Raw genomic sequence first — 24,513 nt, 5'->3', positions numbered from 1 at the left:
ATGCAGGTATACTTGAAGACCGAATGAAGGAATTCTCCATACAAGACAAACAACATGAGGATGAGATCAAAGAAGATACAATTCAGCAAGATGAAGAAGATCAACCTCCATCAAGAAATCAAGATCTTCCTAAGGAATGGAGGTATGCACATGGTCATTCAAGGGATCTAATCCTTGGTGATCCTTCGCAAGGGGTAAGGACAAGATCCTCTCTAAGAAATATCAGTAATTATCTTGCTTTTGTTTCACAAATGGAACCTAAATCACTAGAAGAAGCCGAAAAAGATGATAATTGGATGAATGCTATGCAAGAGGAATTAAACCAATTTGAAAGAAATGAAGTTTGGACTCTAATGAAAAGACCCCCTAATGTTACAATTATAGGCACCAAGTGGATGTATAGAAATAAACTAGATGAAGATGGAATAGTCATAAGAAACAAAGCTAGACTAGTTGCCAAAGGTTATAATGAGGAGGAAGGAATAGACTTTGATGAAACTTTTGCTCCTGTTGCTAGATTAGAAGCTATTAGACTACTTTTGGCATATGCATGCTTCATGGATTTTAAACTCTATCAAATGGATGTAAAAAGTGCATTTTTAAATGGTTATATAATGGAGGAAGTTTATGTAGGACAACCTCCAGGCTTTGAAAACCACTTACATCCAGATTACGTTTATAAATTGCATAAAGCATTGTATGGACTTAAGCAAGCTCCTAGGGCATTGTATGAAGGATTAAGAAATTTCCTAATTGAAAATAAATTTAAGAGAGGAAATGTAGACAAAACTCTCTTCATTAAAAGAAAAGAAAATGACTTATTGCTTGTGCAAATTTATGTGGATGATATAATTTTTGGTGCTACTAACGATAGTCTTTGTCAAGAGTTTGCCAAGCTTATGCAGGGAGAATTTGAAATGAGCATGATGGGTGAGCTCAACTTCTTCCTTGGGCTACAAATAAAACAATCAGAGGAAGGCATCTTCATCAGTCAGTCCAAATACATCAAGGAAATGTTGGAAAAATTCAAGATGAAGGATGCAAAGGAAATCAACACACCCATGGGCTCAAGTTGCAAGCTTGACAAAGATGAAAAAGGTAAAAATATAGACTGCAAATTGTACAGAGGTATGATAGGCTCATTACTTTACCTTACTGCTAGTAGACCAGATATATTATTCAGTGTTTGTATGTGTGCTAGATACCAAGCATGTCCTAAGGAATCACACTTGCAAGCTGTTAAAAGAATTTTTAGATATCTGGTAGGGACATCTAATGTAGGCTTATGGTATTCTAAACAATCTGACATAAATTTAATTGCTTATTCCGATGCTGATTTTGCCGGGTGCAAACTCGACAGAAAAAGCACAAGTGGCACATGTCAATTCTTAGGTGCTAATTTGGTTTCCTGGTTTAGCAAGAAACAAAATTCAGTTGCCTTGTCCACAGCTGAGGCTGAGTACATTGCAGCTGGAAGCTGTTGTGCCCAAGTTCTTTGGATTAAGCAACAACTTGAAGACTTTGGTATCAAAATGGATAATATACCAATTAAATGTGATAATACAAGTGCAATTAATTTAACAAAAAATCCTGTCCAACACTCTAAGTCAAAGCATATAGAGATTAGGCATCATTTTATTAGGGATCATGTGCTGAAAAATGATGTGATGATTGAATATGTATGTACTGAAAATCAATTGGCCGATATCTTTACAAAGCCCCTTTGTAAAGATAGATTCAACTTCTTAAGGAATGCTTTGAGCTTGTATGATCCTAGCAAATAAATTGAACTTGTATTGCATTGCTTTGCTACTCAAACTAGTAATCCACCTCAAGGTAAACATAAGTGAAAGCATGAATTCATCTAAGCTAAATGACGAACTGTTTGACTTTCCGGAGGATGGTTACCCTCCCTTGGACTCTTCATGGAGATATTTTCAGAGCCTATTTCATAGGTATTCGAAATTTGGTCAAACATTTCTCATTTCAATATTAATAATTCAAAAATCATTATCCAATTATTATAGGATGTATTATTAAGGGGGAGGATCACAAACAAATTCACTCTGTGTTTATCGAAAGAAATCATGTTGATTAGGGTGATTAAATAAAAAATTGGGAAAAGATAGAATTCAGTCTGAAATTTTTCAGTGCCGGAGACGTCTCTGGCAAATCGCAGAGACGTCCCTCCAGGCGAGACGTCTCGTCTTAGTCGCGGAGACGTCTCGGGGACCGAACGAGGGTTTTTAAAATAGGTCGAAACAGCTCGAGCCGACCCGAGCTTTCCCTTTCATCCCCGACAAAAACAAAAACCCTAGCCTCCATTTTTCTCCAACACAAACCCTAGCCTCTTTCTCCTCATTTCCCTAGGATTTCCATTCAATGGCACCCAAAAGAGCTAGGAGGACTGGTGGGAGGCGTCCTAGGGCAGCGGCCGACGGTGAGGAACGGAGGGAAGAACCTTCCGCGCCGTCTCCTCCGGTTGCTCCGCCGACCACAACCATTTCCTGTGCAAATCGCACAGTGACAACCGGGAGGTACATAGATTTTCATTTTCTAGATAATGAGGGGTTCTCTATTGGAGAGAGACTCCGAGCCCAAGGGTGGGAGCACCTTTGTACCCTCAATACCTCGACCTACCCCGGCCTTGTTAGAGAAATGTTTAGTAATATGGCTTTAGGGGACTTAGGGTACACTGCATATGTCCGGGGGACATTAGTAGAAATTAATGAGGACATCTTATCCACTGTTTTGCAAATCCCTAAGGACGGTGAGGCTCCAACCTCACATCCCCAAAGGGAAATAGCCCTAAACTTACTTTTAGGATGAGAGGACTGCGGCCCTCTTGATGTTGTGAACTCACAAGACCTAAATGCCGAGATGAGATTACTTTTAAGTATTGTCAACCGGGTCTTGTTTCCTAAAATCAGTCGCTTCGATTTTGTTTCGGAGCGAGATTTAGTTATCATGCACCATATCCTACTAGGGATTCCTCTAAACCTCCCTAGACTCATGTTAAACTACATTGCTCTATGTCATAGGTATTCTAGGTTTAGTATACCCTATGGCATGATATTTACCCTAGTATTTAAACACTTTAAGGTTCACATTCCCGAAAATGAACTTGCAAAACCCTTGAGAAACACCGACTACTATAATGAGGGCACAATGCGAAGAATGGAGTTTCAAAAGGTAGATGGGTCTTGGGTCAAGGTACCAAAAAGAAAAGCTCAAACCCTAGAGCCTGAGATCCCACATCAGGAGTCTGACCACCACTCTCCTCCACCCAGCCACATGGATTTCCCTGATATACCCTCCAGCTCAGCTGGACCTTCCACATCCATGCCACCACCTCCTCCAGTCAGTGGGCCCTCCTTCCTATCAGAAGACCAGATGCGTACCTTAGCATCTGTCATTTGCCAGCAGATGAGGGAGGAAATGAGATCCATGATCTCTACTGAGTTGGCCCCCATCAGAGCTTCACATGAAGGGCTTCTACAAGAGCTGAAGAAAATTAGAGCTCAAATTGAAGCTACAACGCAAGAAATAGTTGGTGTGGGTGCCACCCAAACAATCAGATCAATTGAGCTAAAGGACAGCTTGAAGACCATTTCAAAGAGTCTTAAAGAGTTGACAAGCCCAGGAGGAAATGTGGGCACCTTGGTTGCCCAACTTAGAGGAAGAATTGAAATGGCAACCATAGAATTTGAAGCACTCGTGGCAGCCTTCCATAAGTCACAGGGAGATCAGTTCAAGACCCTAATGGATTCAATCAATGCATTTATAGATGCAGCTTGTAGGGCTTATGAGCAACGTCGCCGATAAGGGACTTTTTGTAGACATCTAGGGATCTTCTTTTTGTATACCCTAGGCTATTTTGAAACACTTTTTGTAGTAGAAATCAATACTTGTAATGATTTCTTCTTTTAACTATGTACTGACTTCAAAGGTTTACAATGATACATGAATACAATTTCTTTTGAAACCCTGTGTATGTGCTACTGTGTATGTGATTCTGTGACTGTGTATGTGGTTCTTGTGATGTGCCATAAAAATCTCATAACATACCTTAAGTATTCAAATTCAACACAACTTATCCATGCATATGACACAGGGGGAGCACATCTTGTGATAACTATGTTAAACAAAAAGAGGAGTCTGAAATGAATTCCAAAACAAAGGGGGAGTGATATGAATGACTAAAATTCTTTAATAGAAATAACTTGGATAGGGGGAGCACAACTTGAATCTCCTTGAGTAGTTCATAGAAGGATAATTTGTCCCCTTCATTGTTGATGACAAAAAGGGGGAGTAGATATATAGAAGGGGGAGTAGAACTACATTGGAATGCAAAATACGAAATTCATACTCCAAAGTTGAATTAGAAAAGATAAAATTGAAAAATTTTGGCTTTTAGATAATTGCCCTTCTGGAAAAGAAAGGGGGAGTCAAAAAGAACTTAGTTTTCAAATTTTAACTTAATTCAAATTCAGTTGATATGCTAAAATTGCTTAAGAGCTATAAAGATCAATCTTATGCATAATGATAGAATTGAAAATTGACTATTTTGAATTATGCACACTGTATCTAGCTCTAATCAAAACATTATGCTTGTACATCTGATCAAATACTGTGTATATGTTTAAATTTCGAATTTTGCATATACTCAGTGTTTTGTCATCATCAAAAAGGGGGAGATTGTTGACCCCCTAATGGATTTTGATGAATATAAAATACTAGAGTATAATTCCATTTATCTTAACAATTTAATTGAGGATTTCATGTATTTTATTAAGAATATTGTTAAGAAATATCTAGGCAAGTTCCCATGATTTTTTAAGGACTTATTGAAGAATTTTTGAGATGAAAGAAAAAGTTCAGGGACAGCCGAGACGTCTCCGGGTTGTCTCAGAGACGTCTCTGGCACAAACAGGAAGAACTGGCACGTCTGGAGACGTCCCCGGCACCTGCCGAGCCGTCCCCGCGATAGCGGAGTCGACTCTCTCAGTAGCGGAGTCGACTCTCTCAGTGGCGGCAGAAAGGCAGTTTTCAAGAGATATGCGCGAGACGTCCCCACCGTACGCGGAGTCGTCCCCGCAAGTAAAAAGCAGACTTCCCGAGTCGTCCTCGAGGTAGCGGAGTCGGCTCTCTCAGGGTTTTCCAGAGGATGTCATTTTCGGTGATAAGGCAGCGGAGACGTCCCCTGAAAGAGCGGAGTCGACTCTCTCAGAGAATTCCAGAAGACATGTTTTTCGGAGTTATAACAGCGGAGTCGTCCCCAAGGCAGCGGAGTCGTCCCCATGCAAAAAGTGCAAACAAGCCGAGACGTCCCCGTAAAGTACAGAGACGACCCTCTCAGAAAAACAAAAAAATAAGGATTCAAACGATACAATTCCAGAGTCGTCCCCGTAAAGTGCCGAGTCGACCCCAAACAAAGTGAAAAGTAAATTTATACAGCCGAGACGTCTCGCGTTGAAGCGGAGACGTCTCCGGAGCGCCTGGGACGCGACTGACAACTTTTGCAGGTTTGGTTTGAATTTCAAATCTCTTTTACTTTATCTCTAACGGCTATATTTGCTTTTTGGGCTATAAAAGGGACCTCTTAAGTGCTTCTCAACAACTCTTCACCAACCCAAAGCTAGATCATTTAAGAGAGAAGCAAGAGAGAGAAGTTCAAGGGAGTGAGTGCATTCAAGTGAAGAAATCAAGTGCTTTCAAGCTTCCCAAGTGATTTCAAGCTCAACCACTCTCTTCCGCTCGGGATTCAAAGCTCATACTCAAGCCTACGCGATCCACATCGGAAGAATCATCATTTCCTACGCTTCCAACGGCAAAAGGATTCTTCCGGGTTCTATTGTTTATCATTGTCATATTTGCTTATTTAGAGCTTTTCAATCCTTTGTAAAACCTTTTATTGTGGTGCTTGTTCCAGTCAAGGGACTTGGAACAAGGGAAAGGCGTCCCAAGCCTAAGTGAAATTGGGGGTTATAGGATTTGTTGTTAGCCCGGTGTAAAACAACGAGTTGGGTAGTGAACTCGCAAAACTACCGTACTGTAATCGTGGATTATAGTGGAAATTCCCAAAGGTGCTTTGGGGAGTGGATGTAGGAGCAGTGGAGGCTCCGAACCACTATAAAAGCTTGTGTTTGCGATTGTTTGTCTTCATAGCTTTATTTTAGCTTTAGCTCATACATTTGTGTGTTTTATTTTTTAATTAGACAAAAGTTTTAAAACACCCAATTCACCCCCCCTCTTGGGTGACCATCTCTGGGCAACAGATTGTATTTCTGTGATGTGATGTACGTCAACGATCAAGTCGAAGATAGTGCATGAGATGAACGGTGATCTGAATGGTTGATGACGATTGGATCAAAAGTTGATCAGGGATCGAATCAAGAAGGCTCGGGACCAATTCAAGAGTTGAAGACCAACTGATCGATTGACGTGCATGTGCTTGTAATATGACCTAATTAGAATCCATGATCATCACCTATTTAAAGTTTAGCTTTAATTATTGCTGCGATTATAACTGCCTGCGATGTATCGTTTGTATGTGATGCAAATGTGAGTGGGGTAGATAGGTTTACATGTGATGCAAACTAATAGACCAATTCAAATGAGACCTAAACTAAAACCTCCTCAATCAAGTCGAGAGTGAACCAACATGAGTGAGTCATATTAGATTAATTGATCTAATTGGTGTCTAGAAAAGCATGAAAGGTGGTTACTTAATTAGGACCTTACTCTCTGAGTAAGGGGAGCCTCCCACCTGCTTACCTGTCCAATTGTTCAATTACCTCTTATGAAGAGCTCAAGTTGCAAACACTAAGACCTGATTAACCAATATTAAGTCCATAGGTCTTCCACCGTAGTAGAGCTGCTAAAGTCTTTCTGATGTTGATTTGTCTCGGCTGGACACAGTGGGCAAGTTGTATCGGAGGACTGGACCTCTCTATAGACATGAGATGTTGTAGGATAAAGGTGGGGTTGGGCACCAATAACTGTTAGGTGAGAACCCAATGACAACTTTATTTCTACGGTTATACGGTGGGTCTGACTTAACTAAAAAATGGGACCAATAACTATTAGGTGAGGTCTTCATGACTTAGAGACCAAGTAGCACTGCAACATGCTTGAGAAGCATTGTACAAGAGTTGTACACTCATCTATTATGTGTCACTAATAACTGTTAGGTGAGGTGACATGTAAATCGGTGGGACTGCAGTACCCACTAGAAATCCTAGTCGTGTAAGTTTTCCGTTTTTCTACCAGGGGAGTGTGAGGAATTCGAGAAAATAATCGGAGGTACATTTGTTCTAAAAGACCCTAGAACAAGTTAGGATCAAGTACAAAAGTCTAACTAGAATCTTTACTCTCTGCATATCATAATGTCAGCCTCAAACCCTTTGATCTGTATTCTTGAGACCAACCGATTGACCAGTACCAATTACAGAGACTGGCTTAGAAATCTCAAAATTGTTCTGAGTTGCGAAAAAATAGGCTATGTGCTCGACAATGACATCCCCATATTACCAGCACGTCCGACTACTGATCAGCGTGCGACGCATGAAATGTGAACGGATGATGACATTAGGGTCAAGTGCTATATCATAGCATCCATGTCCAATGAACTACAATACCAGCATGAGAATATGAAGACTGCTAGGGACATACTGGCACACCTGCAAGAGTTGTATGGTGAGCAGAGTCGCACAGCTCGTTTTGAAGTGTCATAGAGGCTCTTCAAAGCAAAGATGCGCGTGGGACAATCTGTCCATGATCACAGTCTGACTATGATTAAGGATCTGGAGGAGCTTGAGAAGCTCGGTATGAACATGCACAAGGAATTGCAATTAGATCTGATCCTTCAATCCCTTCCTGATTCATTTGGACAGTTTATAGTAAACTACCACATGAATAAGATTGAATGCACTAAGACTGAACTGTTAAACATGTTGGTAACTGCTGAGGGAGCCTTGAAAGGTTCAAGGGGCAATGTCCTTGCTGCTGAGCTGACTTCTAGTTACAAGAGAAAGTCTACTTGGAAGAAAAAGAAGGCTGCAAAGAAGCAGAAGAAAGACAAGAAGCCAAAGAAGGAAGTTCAAAAGAAAAGGACTAATGACAAAGAAAAATGTTTCCACTGCAATGTCGACGGCCACTAGAAGAGGAACTGTCCTTCGTACCTCGAGAATCTGAAGAACAAGAAGGCTGACACACCTTCAGAAGGTATAGACTTGCTTATAATTCAAACTAATCTAACAGTTTCTTCTACTTCTAGTTGGGTTATAGATTCTGGTTCTAGTGCTCACTTGTGCACTACTATGCAGGGTCTAAAGAAAAGTAGAAGGCTGGCGGAAGGTGCGGTAAACCTTCGGGTTGGCAACGGGGCAAAAGTTGCTGCTGTGGCTGTGGGCACCTACCATCTGCGACTATCGTCTGGTTTTAGTTTATTACTTAGAGACTGCTATTATGTACCTGCTGCTAGCAGAAATTTGATTTCTGTTTCATGTCTAGCACGGAAAGGTCATGTTTTTACATTTGACAAAGACTGCTGTTCTATTTATTTCAGAAATAAAATAGTCGCATGTGGTTTTATGATTGACAATCTCTATCATTTGCATATAGATGTTTCTGTAAATGTGTCTGAGCAAGAAGTGAGTGCCAAAGGATCCAAAAGATCCAAGGATGAGATAAACCAAAAATATTTGTGGCACCTCAGGCTTGGCCATATTGGAGAGGACAGAATGAACAAAATGGATAAAGATGGGCTTCTTGGCTCATTGACTTTTAAGTCATATCCAGTTTGCGAGTCCTGTCTTCAAGAAAAAATGGCTAGATTGCCCTTTGTAGGACATGGGGAGAGGACCACTGAAATACTTATCCTGGTACACACAGATGTGTGTGGCCCATTCGATGTGCAAGCTAGGGAATGTTATTCATACTTCATTATCTTTACCGATGATTATTCATGGTATGGGTACGTGTATCTTATGGGACACAAATCTGAATCTTTTGAAAAGTTCAAAGAGTTCAGAAATGAAGTAGAAAAACAAACTGGAAAGCCCCTTAAGGCTCTTCGATCAGATCGAGGAGGAGAATACCTTAGTGAAAAATTTCGGGACTATCTCAAAGAGAATTGCATAGTCTCACAATGGACTCCTCCGGGTACACCTCAACTCAACGGGGTGTCAGAGAGGAGAAATCGGACTCTATTAGATATGGTCCGGTCCATGATGAGCTTCACTGATCTACCGATGTTTCTTTGGGGAGATGCCTTACTTATCGCAGTATATCTACTTAATAGAGTTTCCTCTAAATCCGTTTCTACCACACCGTATGAGATATGGCATGGTAAGAAACCAAATCTTGGTCGTCTTAAGATTTGGGGATGTCCGGCCCACGTCAAGCGACTACAGGCGGACAAGCTAGAGGCTAGGACCATAAGTGCTCGTTTCATAGGATATCCTAAAGAGTCATTAGGATATAATTTTTATGTCTCAGAGGATCACAATATTTTTGTGAGCCGACATGCCATCTTTTTGGAAAAATAGTTTATCCTTGATAAAGGCAGTGGGAGGAAAATTGAGCTTGAAGAGAAAGTCTCTGAAAAGCAACGAGTCATGGATCCTATCGAACCCATTAATACAGAGCCAGTACACGATATCCCTCAACCACCTCGCAGATCTAGTAGGATCTCCCATCCTCCTGATAGATACTTAGGAATGCTAGAAGAGGATACTAAGGAAATGTTCCTCATGGGAGATAGGGATCACATACAGGATCCCAAAACCTACGACGAGGTGATATCTGATATCGATTAGACTCCATGACTAATGGATGGAAGCTATGAAGTCAGAGTTAGACTCCATACATTCCAACCAAGTCTGGATCTTAGTAGATCCACCAAAAGGTATTGTACCTATTGGATGCAAATGGATCTACAAAAGGAAGATAGTTTCGGATGGAAAGGTAGAGACCTATAAAGCAAGGCTAGTGGCAAAAGGGTATAGTCAGCACGAAGGCATTAACTATCAGGAGATCTTTTCACCTGTAGCCATGCTGAAATCCATCCGAACATTGCTTGCCATTGCAGCATTTCATGATTATGAAATCTGGTAGATGGATGTGAAAACTGCTTTCCTGAATGGATATCTTGATGAAGATATCTATATGGAACTGAAGTAAAAAATATCCCGCAAAATCCGATAAAATCGGATGCCAGGTCAGAAAATCAGTTTTAAAATTTTATCTATTTATTTATAACAGGTATAAATAAATAACATAACTATATTATGTTTACCATACCTCGATCCCGCAGCGGAAGATGGTCAAGGTACTCAGGAACAGAATCTGGTACAGGGCCAAGTGCTGGATCAGATACTGGATCAGATGCTAGATCTGGTACTGGATCGGGAACTGGATCTGGAACTGGATCTGGTGCCGGATCTGGTACTGATGGATCTGGTGCTATGCGAGGCCCGGATGTACGGACCCTCTACTTCACACGCACGCCAAGAAATGCAGGAAGGTAGGATGATGTCTGTATAGTGCAAAAACCCTTTTGCAAATAAACCCCTGGAAGAAAAGAATTTCAAAAATTCCTTTTTCCCTTTTTCTTTTTCTTTCTTTTCCTCTTTCTTCCCGTTTTCTTTTCCTCTCTTTTCAAGCTACTCAAAAGATCATGAATCTCCCCTCTCCCCAGATAAAATCTCTAGCAAAGAATGAAGAAAAAGCTAACCTATTTATAGGCAAAGACAAGGCTGAACCAGGGAAGAGAAAACGCCAAAAGGGAAGAGTGAACGCCAAACGTTTCATGATTTTATTGAATTTTTTGAACCGTTTGATTTCAATTAAATCAGTCCTATATTAAAGAGGTTTCAAAACCGAAGAGACATGTCTCTTCGGATCTTCAAATGGTAGCCGAAAGAGGGAAGATCAAGCGGCCTTCGATGTGTTCGGAAGAAGAAGAAGAATGCGGTCCACGGGAGAAAGTTTGCAGAAAATTGGTCCATGGACCGAGGAAGAAACCAGAACGTGTCATTCAAATAGAGGGGCAAACTAGTAAATGGGTTAATTCAAATGGGCTGAATCAAATGGGCTTGGGTCCATTATTGATTCTAAACCAAATTGAAGACCAATTTGAAAGATTTTGGATCCGAAAAAATTCCACATGAATCTGATTCATGTGAACTCCAATTAGTTCAATTTTCAGATCAATCCGAGTCACACTTGGACTAGAATAAATATGGAATAAATTCTAATAAAATCATCATTAAGCCCAATTACATTCATTTGAATCCAATTCAAAAACAAACTCAACAAATGAGTCCAAATCAATTTCAATTACATTAATTGAAACTTGATTAAGCCAGAATACAGACATAATTAAATACACATCCATGAAATTCAGTATGTACCTCATGTTCAGTGCTAGCTGAACATAGACAAAACCAAATTTTAAATGACCCACAATTTAATTCTCAATTAAATTGGATCAAGTCCTTCCTACTTAACTTGACTTATGTGCGTGACTCCGATAGGTTCGAACACTAAGCCGGTAGTACATGAACCACTCCATGCACTAATCGAGGTGACCATCTAGCAATGATACCCGATGTCCGGATAGGTCGAATATGCAAAGCAACATTCAAGAACCCATTCATATGGTTACCGCATAATTCATCCTTTTGACCAACGATGCTTAAGATGACCTAAAGTGAACTGTCACACTTTGGTCCGGTCATCCATATTGTATTTCAATTAATTAAATTCAAGTGACCAATCACTTGGTTTACCCTGGCCAAGGTTTTACTAAATTGAAACACAGTGAAACATCAACTCCTATAATCTGGAGCGGTCAATCCCTTCTTGACTCATACACAGACTTCGCGAGTACTTGACTGCACCCAGCAACTTTTCAATATCTGAATTAGAAATTCAGATCGTTCAGTGCCAAAGTACAGTGAGTTGCTTGCAAGTCACCGTGATAGTCTCAGGTCTAAGGGATACTTATGCCCATATGCTTTGTGAGCTAACTCCTGACAGTGGAGTGCTCAACAGGTGAGTCACTGTTCAGTGACGAAGTACTCCTACATCTCACCTATATGCCATACCAGTGTCTCCACACTCCTTGGTTAAGAGGACAACCAACTAAATGGCATACAACGACCTATACTTGACATAGCTATTGTCCAATTAATAGCTTGTCAATCGGTCGCGAACCAATTTAAGGACTAAATGATAAAACCTCCTTTATCCACTAAATTAGTCCTAAGGACTTCATCACAATACACAGGAGTTCCTATTTGAAGATGCAACACTTGTGATGAAAAGAATGCCAGAATAGATTTTATTATTCATTAAATAAAACATATACATTATTCTTACAATAAAAATTGGCTTTGGGACACAATTCCCAACAGGAACAACCTTTGGGTTTCACTTCCAGTGATGGAGATCACAAGGTCTGCAAGCTGCAAAGGTCTATTTATGGACTAAAGCAAGCATTTCGGAGTTGGAACACTCGTTTCAATGATGCAATCAAAACGTTTGATTTCATCAAGAATGAAGAGAAACCGTGTGTCTATAAGAAGGTTAGTGGGAGTGCTGTCGTGTTTCTCGTACTGTACGTGGACGACATCCTCCTGATAGGAAATGATATTTCCATGTTGACCTCGGTAAAGGTCTGGTTGTCAAAAGAGTTCTCCATAAAAGATCTTGGGGAAGCATCCTATATTTTAGGGATAAAGGTCTATAGAGATAGATCTAAAAGGATGCTTGGCCTATCACAGAAGATGTACATAGAGGAAGGGCTGAAAAGGTTCAGCATGGAAAACTCTAAAAGGGGTCTCTTATCCCTAAGGCATGAAATTCATCTCTCCAAGAAGATGTGCCCCAACACATCTGAAGAGATTCAATGCATGAGCAAGATCTCTTATGCATCGCCAATAGGGAGCCTCATGTATGCCATACTATGTACACGACCTGATATAGCCCTAGCTGTGAGTGTCACAAGCAGATATCAGTCAAATCCAGGTGAAGAACACTGGACAGCTATGAAGAATATGTTAGTGTATGCTCTAGAAGCCAATCTGGCGGATACATTATTAATTTCGGGACATAAATTTGTACTTGACTTTATTATTATTGAATAATAAATGGGCGTCTTTTCATTCATATTGTTTATGTGTCTATGAATCGTTCAAGAAATTAATAAGATGATGATACATATTCTCAAGAGTTGAGAATTTGAGCTATGTATCATTGGTGATTAATTTTTAAATGCTCCTGATCAATGGATCATCACGAGGATGGTGATCGATCCGATCAGTGCACAGATCGCTTTCCTTATGGATGGATGAGACTCGAGTCCACAGTGTAGGAACACTGAAGTGATAGTGCAGGTGCTTGTTAGAGAATAAGGGTACTGAGCGTGACCAAGACAAGAAGTTACTTGGATGTCTATCCACTCGTCAGTGACTTGCTTGATGTTACAGTAGTGTGACTGGTCCTTTGACCTGCGGTGCTTCGGCTATTCACAGTGAGGTTATTGTAATTTGACTGCACATATACATGGTCTCTAGTCATATGGGTCCTTGTTGTGTAGATTGGCTGCAGTAGGCTCACTGTAGGAGTAGGGTATGCACTTACATGGAATCTATCGATCTTGATAGATGAGGAGTGATCCTATGTTATTTATTAGACTGAGTTCTAAGACCTTGGCCAGGGCAGAATATATAGTGGAAAGGAGTTTTCTACTTTCGAACTCAAGTCGAATAAATCTAGATATATGACAGACGACGGGGTTTGACGAGTTATCCATGACCTTCGGTCTGTAGGGATCCACGATAGAAGGACTGTATCATACGATAACTGCACCTAGAGGTTCATCATTCTATTCTGCTAGGTAGCCACTACATACTGCTAGGTGTCACTGGTGGATGGTGAGACTCACAGGGATCATCTCGATGGTCGATAATCCCTGGTGAGTTGAGTTGAAATTGTTTCAACCCATTGAAAGAAGTTTTCAATGATATTGTGATAGAGATCGCAATATATCTCACTACCAGTCAAAATAGAACCTATGGGGTCACACACATTAGAGGTATTGACCGATCTGATGGTTGAATAGGATTAGGAATCACAAATAATTAATTAGATTGATAAATGGATAACCCGCTAAGAGTTAGTGGTTGGAAGAAGGAATAATTGGAATCAGATTGCAATTTAATTAATTAATTAGATTTAATTAATTGGACTTGATAATGAGTCCTACTTGGAGTAGGATACTTGGAGTCCTAATTGGATTAGAATTTCAAATTAAATTAGAATCCTATTTGGAATAGGATTTCTAAAGTCCTAATTGTCTTAGGGCTGAAATTTAATAAGTCCTAATTAGATTAGGATTATTTTATGTCCTAATTAATTTTAATTTTAATCTAATTAATTTTATGACTCCTAATTGAATTAGGATTGAAGAGTTCAATAGAGTCATGGTTCAATTAAATCCTAATTAGATTAGGATAAGGAGGAAACTGAAATGGGTGCAAACAAATCCTATTTTGAATAGGATTGGGCTCATGCAATAGACCCAAATTAAATCACCCCTTAATTTGATTAAATGGCAGATTTAATTGGACTTGAGGGAGGGGCCTACGCCCCTCCCTTTGGGACTTGCGTGAGAAGAAAAGGACGGGGCTACGCCCCTCCTTGGTTGCCATCTAAAGGGATAAGAATGAGTTCCTAAAAATAGGAACTCATCTTTATCCCTTAATACTTCAAAAGGAGCATGGGATTTCGGCCACTATTCATGTTTTTCTCCTCATTCCAGCCGTGAGCACCCTCCTCCATCTTCCTCCTTTGAGACACAATCAAGAGAAGAAAAAGAAAAGCCTAAGACGCCCTCTTCCTTCTTCATCTTGGCTTCAAAAGGAAGAAAAATAAAAAGGCTGCAGGGCTTTGTTCTTGTTCTTTTGATCCATCCTTCTTCTTCCTCCTCCCTTAGGCATTCAAGAGTTGATTGAAAGGGAGGATATCAGCCATCCATAGCCTTCTCTGCAAGTAAGCTAGCACCCCAGGGAGATCCAAAGTCTTCGATCGGTTCAATATTTCGTGTGGATACCCGTAGAGGCCGGACGCGTGTGCGGCTTCCATTGAACCTTCACCAAATACCATGTGAATCAGATTTGTGAAGACCATCTACCCGCATAAGGTGAAGATATGATCTTCTTAATGATTTTAAAATGGTTTAAAATAATTTAATTCTAATCTATCTACAAACGAAAAGTTTTAAAACACGTTCATGCGATGAACGGATCCCGCATATGTTTTTCCGCTGCAATCTGAAAATTATTTCGAAATTTTCATGGCATATGAGGGATGCTAACAGTGGTATCAGAGCCAGGTTATGTAGATTAAGATTAGAATTAAATTTTTTATGGCATTTTAGATCTGAAATTTAAGGGATTATGCTTGCTGAAATTTATGTATGCAGAATTTTCAGCTTGCTGATTTTTCTGCATACTAATTTTTAGATGCTTAGATTAATGATTCTAATGCTTTGATAATGTGATTACAAATATTTAGAGTCAAATCTAGCATGATCAGCAAGTCATGAGATGGAATAATCAATTAAATTACAGATCTGAAAATAATTTTTATGCATGTGATGCGTATGGTGATGATCATGGATGGACCCTTTGAATGTGCTGAAATGTTCTGCGATGTTCTGTGATGCATGTAATTTTAATTTTTCAGATACCTGCGTGCATCTTAAATTCATGTATTAGAGACCTGCGTGTCTCATGAAAAGGGTTGTATTTTATTCTTTATTTTTATTTTAATTTTTAAAGCAATCTAGGATGTAATCTGTGATGTGTGTTGCACGTCGATGGTTGATCGATATGTACATCAACAAGCTCAATATGCGCAGATCGAGATCAAGGGTTGATTGAAGATAGATCAAGGAGTTGATCACAATTGGACCTAAGGGATCAAGATCGAGTCAAGAGTTAAAGACGATCAAACCAATTGACGTGCATGTGCTTGTAAAATGACCCCATCCTGGATCCATGATCATCACCATTAATTTTATTTTTGATAAATGCCTAGATGTTTAATGCTTATCTTTATGCGGGTAGATATATATTTGCATGAGATATGAATACGCGATCGAGTGAGACCTAAATCGAAACCTCCCTAATCAGTTGAGGATGAACCAACATGAGTTAGTCATATTAGATTAATTGATCTAATTGGTGTCTAGGCAAGCCTTAAAGGTGGTTACTTAATTAGGACCTTACTCTCTGAATAAGGGGAGCCTCCCACCTGCTTACCTGGCCAATTGTTCGATTACCTCTTATGAAGAACTCAAGTTGCAAACACTAAGACTTGATTATGCAATATTAAGTCCATAGGTCTTCCACCGTAGTAGAGCTGCTAAGGTCTTTTTGGTGTTGATTTGTCTCGGCTGGACACAGTGGGTAAGTTGCATCGGAGGACTGGACCTCTCTATTAGATATAAGATGTTGCGGGGTAAAGGTGGGGTTAGGCACCAATAACTGTTAGGTGAGGACCCAATAACGACTTTATTTCTGCGGTTATACGGTGGACCTGACTTAACTAAGTAATGGGGCCAATAACTGTTAGGTGAGATCTTCATGACTTAGAGACCAAGTACCACTGCAATTTGCTTGAGAAGCATTATACAAGAGTTGTACACTCATCCATTTATATGTCACCAATAACTGTTAGATGAGGCGGCATGTAAATTGGTGAGACCGCAGTACCCACTAGAAATCCTAGTCACGTAGGATTTTCATTTCTCCATCAGGAGAGTATGAGGGATTCGAGAAAATAGTGGAAGCACATTTATTCTAAAAGTCCCTAGAATAAATTAAGTTCAAGTACAAAGTCTAACTAGAATCTTTACTCTCTACAGATCATAATGTCAGCTTCAAACCCTTTGACCCGTATCCTTGAGACCAACCGACTGACCGGAACCAACTATAAAGACTGGCTTAGAAACCTGAAAATTATTCTGAGTTGTGAGAAACTAGGGTATGTGCTCGAGAACGATATCCCTAGGTTACCAGCACGTCCTACTGATGATCAGCATGAGATGCATCAAAAGTGGACAGATGACGACATTAGGGTCAAGTGCTACATCATGGCATCCATGACTAATGAACTTCAATGCCAGCATGAGAACATGAAGACTGCTAGGAAAATACTGGCTCACCTACAAGAGTTGTATGGTGAGCAGGCCGCACTGCACGCTTTGAAGTGTCCAAGAGGCTCTTCAAGGCAAAGATGCACGAGGGGCAGTCTGTCCACGATCACTGTTTGACTATGATCAAGGACCTAGAGGAGCTTGAGAAGCTCAGTATGACCATGCATAAGGAACTGCAGATAGATCTGATTCTGCAATTCCTTCCTGATTCATTTGGGCAGTTTATAGTAAACTACCATATGAATAAGATTGAATGCACTAAGACCGAATTGTTGAACATGTTGGTAACTGCTGAGGAAGCCTTGAAAGGTTCAAGGGGCTTTGTTCTGGCTGCTGAGCTGACTTCTGGTTTCAAAAGAAAGTCTACTTGGAAGAAAAAGAAGCCTGCAAAGAAGCAGAAGAAAGATAAGAAGCCTAAGAAGGAAGTTCATAAGAAAAAGGCTGATGACAAAGGAAAATGTTTTCACTGCAATTTCAACGGCCACTGGAAAAGGAACTGCCCTTCATACCTCGAGAGCCTGAAGAACAAAAAGGCAGACACACCTTCTGAAGGTATGTTAGACTTGCTCGTAATTGAAACTAACCTTACGGTTTCTTCTACTTCTAGTTGGGTTATAGATTCTGGTTCTAGTTCTTATTTGTGCACTACTATGCAGGGTCTAAAGGAAAGTAGGAGGCTGGTAGAAGGTGCAGTGACCCTTAGGGTAGGCAACGGGGCAAGAGTTGCTGCTGTAGCTGTGGACACCTATCCTCTGCGATTACCGTCTGGATTTAGTTTATTGCTTAGAGAATGTTATTATGTCCCTACTGCTAGCAGGAATTTAATTTCTGTTTCATGTTTAGCACAAGATGGTCATATTTCGATCTTTGACAAAGACTGCTGTTCTATTTATTTCAGAAATAAAATAGTCGCACGTGGTTTTATGATTGACAGTCTCTATCATTTGCATATGGATGTATCTGTAAATGTGTCTGAGCAAGAAGTGAGTGCTAAAGGATCCAAGAGATCTAGGGATGAGATAAACCAAAAATATTTGTGGCACCTCAGGCTTGGCCATATTGGAGAAGATAGAATGAACAAAATGGAGAAAGATGGGCTTATCGGCTCATTGACTTCCGAGTCATATCCAGTTTGCGAGTCCTGTCTTCAAGAAAAAATGGCTAGATTATCCTTTGTAGGACATGGGGAGAGGACCACTGAAATACTTACCCTGGTACACACTGATGTGTGTGGCCCATTTGATGTGTCAGCCAGGGGTCGTTATTCGTACTTTATTACCTTTATCGATGACTATTCACGATATGGATATGTTTATCTTATGAGATATAAATCTGAGTCTTTCGAAAAGTTCAAAGAGTTCAGAAATGAAGTAGAAAAACAGACCGAAAAAATTCTTAAGATTCTTCGATCAGATCAAGGAGGAGAATACCTTAGTGGAGAATTCCGGGACTATCTCGAGAAGAATGGCATAGTCTCACAATGGACGCCTCCAGGTACACCTCAACTCAACGGGATGTCAGAAAGGAGGAATCAGACTCTATTGGATATGGTCCGATCCATGATGAGCTTCACTGATCTACCTATGTTTCTTTGGGGAGATGCCTTATTATCCGCAATTTACTTATTGAATAGAGTTTCCTCTAAATCCGTTCCTACCACACCGGATGAGATATGGCATGGTAAGAAGCCGAGTCTTGGTCATCTCAAGATTTGGGGATGTCCTACCAACGTCAAGCGACAACAGGTGGACAAGTTAGAGCCTAGGACCATAAGTGCTCGTTTTATTGGATATCCTAAAGAGTCATTAGGATACAATTTTTACGTCTCAGAGGATCACAATGTATTTGTGAGCCGACATGCCGTCTTTCTGAAAAAACAGTTTATCCTTGATAGAGGCAGTGGGAGGAAAATTGAGCTTGAAGAGAAAGTCTTTGAAAAGCAACGAGTAATGGATCCTATAGAACCTATTCATACAGAGCTAGTACACATAGTACCTCCTCCACCTCGTAGATCTAGTAGGGTCTCGCATCATCCCGATAGATACTTAGGTATACTAGTAGAGGACACCGAGAAAATATTCCTCATGGAAGATAGGGAACATATACAGGATCCTAATACCTACAATGAGGCGATATCTGATATCGATTCTGAGAAATGGCTGGAAGCCATGAAGTCAGAGATAGACTCCATGTATTCCAACCAAGTCTGGACTTTAGTAGATCCACCAGAAGGTATAGTACCTATTGGATGCAAATGGATTTATAAAAGAAAGATAGATTCGGATGGAAAGGTAGAGACCTACAAGGCAAGGCTAGTGGCCAAAGGGTATAGTCAGTGCGAAGGCATTGACTATCAGGAGACCTTTTCATCTATAGCCATGCTGAAATTCATTCGAACATTGCTTGCCATTGCAGCATTTCATGATTATGAAATATGGCAGATGGATGTGAAAACTGCATTCCTGAATGGATATCTTGATGAAGATATCTATATGGAGCAGCCTTTGGGTTTCACTTCCAGTGATGAAGATCACAAGGTCTGCAAGCTGCAAAGATCCATCTATGGACTAAAGCAAGCATATCGGAGTTGGAACACTCGTTTCAATTATGCGATCAAATTGTTTGATTTCATCAAGAATGAAGAGGAACCGTGTGTTTACAAGAAGGTTAGTGGGAGTGCTGTCGTGTTCCTCGTACTGTACGTGGATGACATCCTCTTGATTGGGAATGATGTTTCCATGCGAACCTCGGTCAAGGTCTGGTTGTCAAAAGAGTTCTCCATGAAAGACCTTGGGGAAGCATTCTACATTTTGGAGATTAAGGTCTATAGAGATAGATCTAAAAGGATGCTTGGCTTATCACAGAAGATGTACATAGAGGAAGTTCTGAAAAGGTTCAGTATGGAAAACTCCAAGAGGGGTCTATTACCCCTTAGGCATGGGATTCATCTCTCCAAGAAGATGTGCCCCAACACATCTGAAGAGATACAACGCATGAGCAAGATCCCTTATGCTTCGGCAATAGGGAGCCTCATGTATGCCATGCTATGTACACGACCTGATATAGCCCTTGCTGTGAGTGTCACTATCAGATATCAGTCGAATCCAGGTAAAGAGCACTGGACAGCTGTGAAGAACATTCTTAAGTACTTAAGAAGAACTAAAGATTTGTTCTTGGTTTTTGGAGGATCATCAGAGTTAAAGGTAGAAGGATACACAGATTCAGATTTTATGACTGATATTGATGATAGAAAGTCTACATCTGGATATGTGTTCTTGTGCAATGGTGGTACGGTAAATTGGAAGAATTCTAAGCAACCGATCATTGCTGATTCTACCATGGAAGCTGAGTATATCGTCGCCTCTGAAGCTGCAAAAGAAGCATTCTGGTTCAAGAAATTCATTGCAGAGCTAGATGCAATGCCATCAGATGCCATCACACTCTACTGCAATAATAATGGCGCCATAGCTCTTGCTAAGGAGCCTAGGTCTCATCAGAAGTTCAAACACATAAAGCGGTGCTTTCACCTCATATGCGAATACCTCGAAAAGAAATATGTCGAGGTGCAGAGAGTAGACTCCACGGACAACGTGGTGGACCCGCTCACTAAGCAGTTAAATCAGCAGAAGACTAAAGCCCACCTTGAGAAGATGGGACTTAGATATATGTCTGATTGGCTTTAGTGCAAGTGGGAGATTGTTAGATGTATGCCCTAGAAGCCAATCTAGCGAACACATTATTAATTCCGGAACATAAATTTGTACTTGACTTTATTATTATTGAATAATAAATGGGCATCTTTTCATTCATATTGTTTATGTGTCTATGAATCGTCCAAGAAATTAATAAGATGATGATACATATTCTCAAGAGTTGAGAATTTGAGCCATGTATCATTGGTGATAAATTTCTAAATGCTCCTGATCAATGGATCATCACGAGGACGGTGATCGATCCGATCAGTGCACAGATCGCTTTCCTTATGGATGGACGAGACTCGAGTCCACACTGTAGGGACACTGAAGTGATAGTGCAGGTGTTTATTAGAGAACAAGGGTACTGAGTGTGACCAAGACAAGAAGTCACTTGGATGTCTATCCACTCGTCAGTGACTTACTTGATGTTGCAGTAGTGTGACTAGTCCTTTGACCTGCGGTGCTTCGGCTATTCACAGTGAGGTTATTGTAGTTTGACTACACATATACATGGTCTCTAGTCATATGGGTCCTTGTTGTGTAGATTGGCTGCAGTAGGTTCACTGTAGGAGTAGGGTATGCACTTACATAGAATCTATCGACCTTGATAGATGAGGAGTGATCCTATGTGATTTATTAGACTGAGTTCTAAGATCTTGGCCGGGGCAGAATATATAGTGGAAAAGAGTTTTCTACTCTCGAACTCAAGTCGAATAAATCTAGACATATGACAGACGACGGGGTTTGACGAGTTATCCATGACCTCCGGTCTGTAGGGATCCACGATAGAAGAACTGTATCATACGATAACTGCACCTAGAGGTTCATCATTCTATTCTGCTGGGTAGCCACTATATACTACTAGGTGTCACTGGTGGATGGTGAGACTCACAGGGATCATCTCTGAGACTCACAGGGATCATCTCGATGGTCGATAATCCCTGGTAAGTTGAGTTGAAATTGTTTCAACCCATTGAAAGAAGTTTTCAATGATATTGTGATAGAGATCGCAATATATCTCACTACCAGTCAGAATAGAACCTATGGGGTCATACACATTAGAGGTATTGACCGATCCGATGGTTGAATGTGATTAGGAATCACAAATAATCAATTAGATTGATAAATGGATAACCCGCTAAGAGTTAGTGGTTGGAAGAAGGAATAATTGCAATCAGATTGCAATTTAATTTAATTAATTAGATTTAATTAATTGAACTTGATAATGAGTCCTACTTGGAGTCCTAATTCGATTAGGATTTCAAATTAAATTAGAATCCTATTTGGAATAGGATTTCTAAAGTCCTAATTATCTTAGGGCTGAAATTTAATAAGTCCTAATTAGATTAAGATTATTTTAAGTTCTAATTAATTTTAATTTTAATCTTATTAATTTTATGACTCCTAATTGGATTAGGATTGAAGAGTTCAATAGAGTCATGGTTCAATTAAATCCTAATTAGATTAGGATAAGGAGAAAATTGAAATGGGTGCAAACAAATCCTATTTTGAATAGGATTGGACTCATGCAATAGACCCAAATTAAATCACCCCTTAATTTGATTAAATGGCAGATTTAATTGGACTTGAGGGAGGGGCCCACGCCCCTCCCTTTGGGACTTGCGTGAGAAGAAAAGGAGGGGGCTACGCCCCTCCTTGGTTGCCATCTAAAGGGATAAGAATGAGTTCCTAAAAAATAGGAACTCATCTTTATCCCTTAATACTTCAAAAGGAGCATGGGATTTCAGCCACTATTCATGTTTTTCTCCTCATTCCAGCCGTGAACACCCTCCTCCATCTTCCTCCTTTGAGCCACAATCAAGAGAAGAAAAAGAAAAGCCTAAGACGCCCTCTTCCTTCTTCATCTTGGTTCCAAAAGGAAGAAAAAGAAAAAGGCTGCAGGGCTTTGTTCTTGTTCCTTTGATCCATCCTTCTTCTTCCTCCTCCCTTAGGCATTCAAGAGTTGATTGAAAGGGAGGATATCAACCATCCATAGCCTTCTCTGCAAGGGTGCTAGCACCCCGGGGAGATCCAAAGGCTTCGATCGGTTCAATATTTCGTGTGGATACCCGTAGAGGCTGGACGCGTGTGCGGCTTCCATTGAACCTTCACCAAATACCACGTGAATCAGATTTGCGGAGACCATCTACCCGCACAAGGTGAAGATCTGATCTTCTTAATGATTTTAAAATGGTTTAAAATAATTTAATTCTAATCTATCTACAAACGAAAGGTTTTAAAACACGTTCATGCGATGAACGGATCCCGCATATGTTTTTCCGCTGCAATCTGAAAATTATTTCGAAATTTTTATGGCATATGAGGGATGCTAATAGAATATTCTTAAGTACTTGAGAAGAACTAAAGATTTATTCTTGGTCTTTGGAGGATCATCAGAGTTAAAGGTAGAAGGGTACACAGATTCAGACTTTATGACTGATGTCGATGATAGGAAGTCAACATCTGGATATGTGTTCTTGTATAATGGTGGTACGGTGAATTGGAAAAGTTCTAAACAATCGATCATTGCTGATTCTACTCTGGAAGCTGAATACATCGCCGCCTCTGGAGCTGCTAAAGAAGGCTTCTGGTTCAAGAAATTCATTGCAGAGTTGGACGTAATGACATCAGATGCATAACACTCTACTGCGATAATAATGGCGCCATAGCTCTTGCTAAGGAGCCAAGGTCTCATCAGAAGTCCAAGCATATAGAGCGGCGCTTCCACCTCATACGCGACTATGTTGAGAAGAAGTATGTCGAGGTGCAGAGAGTAGACTCCGCGGACAACGTGGCAGACCCATTCACTAAGCAGCTGAGTCAGCAAAAGACTGAAGCCCACCTTGAGAAGATGGAACTAAGATATATGACCAATTGGCTTTAGTGCAAGTGGGAGATTGTTAGATGTATACCCTAGAAGCCAATCTGGCTGACACATTGTTAATTCTAGGAACATAATTTTGTACTTGACTATTTATTATTGAATAAATAAAAGGCATCTTTTTTATTCATATTGTTTATGTGTCTATGAATCGTCCAAGAATTAATAAGATTATGATGCATATTCTTAAGAGTTAAGAATTTGAGCCATGCATCATTGTGATTAATTTCTGAATGCTCCTGATCAATGGATCATCACGAGGATGGTGATCGATCCGATCAGTGCACACATTGCTTTCCTTATGGATGGACGAGACTCGATTCCACAGTGTGGCGACACTGAAGTAATAGTGCAGGTGCTTGTTAAGAACAAGGGTACTGAGCGTGACCAATACAAGAAGTCACTTGGATGTCTATCCACTCGTCAGTAACTTGCTTGATGTTGCAGTAGTATGACTGGTCCTTTGACCTGCGGTGCTTCGGCTACTCACAGTGAGGTTATTGTAGTTTGACTGCACATACACATGGCCTCTAGACATATGGAACCATGCAGTGTAGATTGGCTACAGTAGGTTCACTGTAGGAGTAGGGTATGCACCAATATGGAATCTATCGACCTTGATAGATAAGGAGAGATCCTATGTGATTTATATGACTGAGTTCGTAAGACCTCGGTCGGGGCAGTATACACAGTGGAGAAAGAGTTTT

At 40.3% G+C, this 24,513-nt stretch overlaps 1 protein-coding gene across 1 annotated transcript in view; it reads left to right on the top strand.

The window, feature by feature from the left end:
- LOC149753692 (uncharacterized) overlaps nucleotides 1-24,513 on the top strand; it is a 109,988-nt gene that overhangs the window by 4,111 nt on the left and 81,364 nt on the right. The gene's annotated exons all lie outside the window — the stretch shown is intronic.

Source organism: Phoenix dactylifera, chromosome 4 (assembly GCF_051530095.1).
Source record: "Phoenix dactylifera cultivar Ajwa chromosome 4, Ajwa_hap1_PhDact_Kaust_v1.1, whole genome shotgun sequence".
In the NCBI taxonomy this organism is placed as follows: Eukaryota; Viridiplantae; Streptophyta; class Magnoliopsida; order Arecales; family Arecaceae; genus Phoenix; species Phoenix dactylifera.
This window is presented reverse-complemented; position numbering and strand designations above follow the sequence as displayed.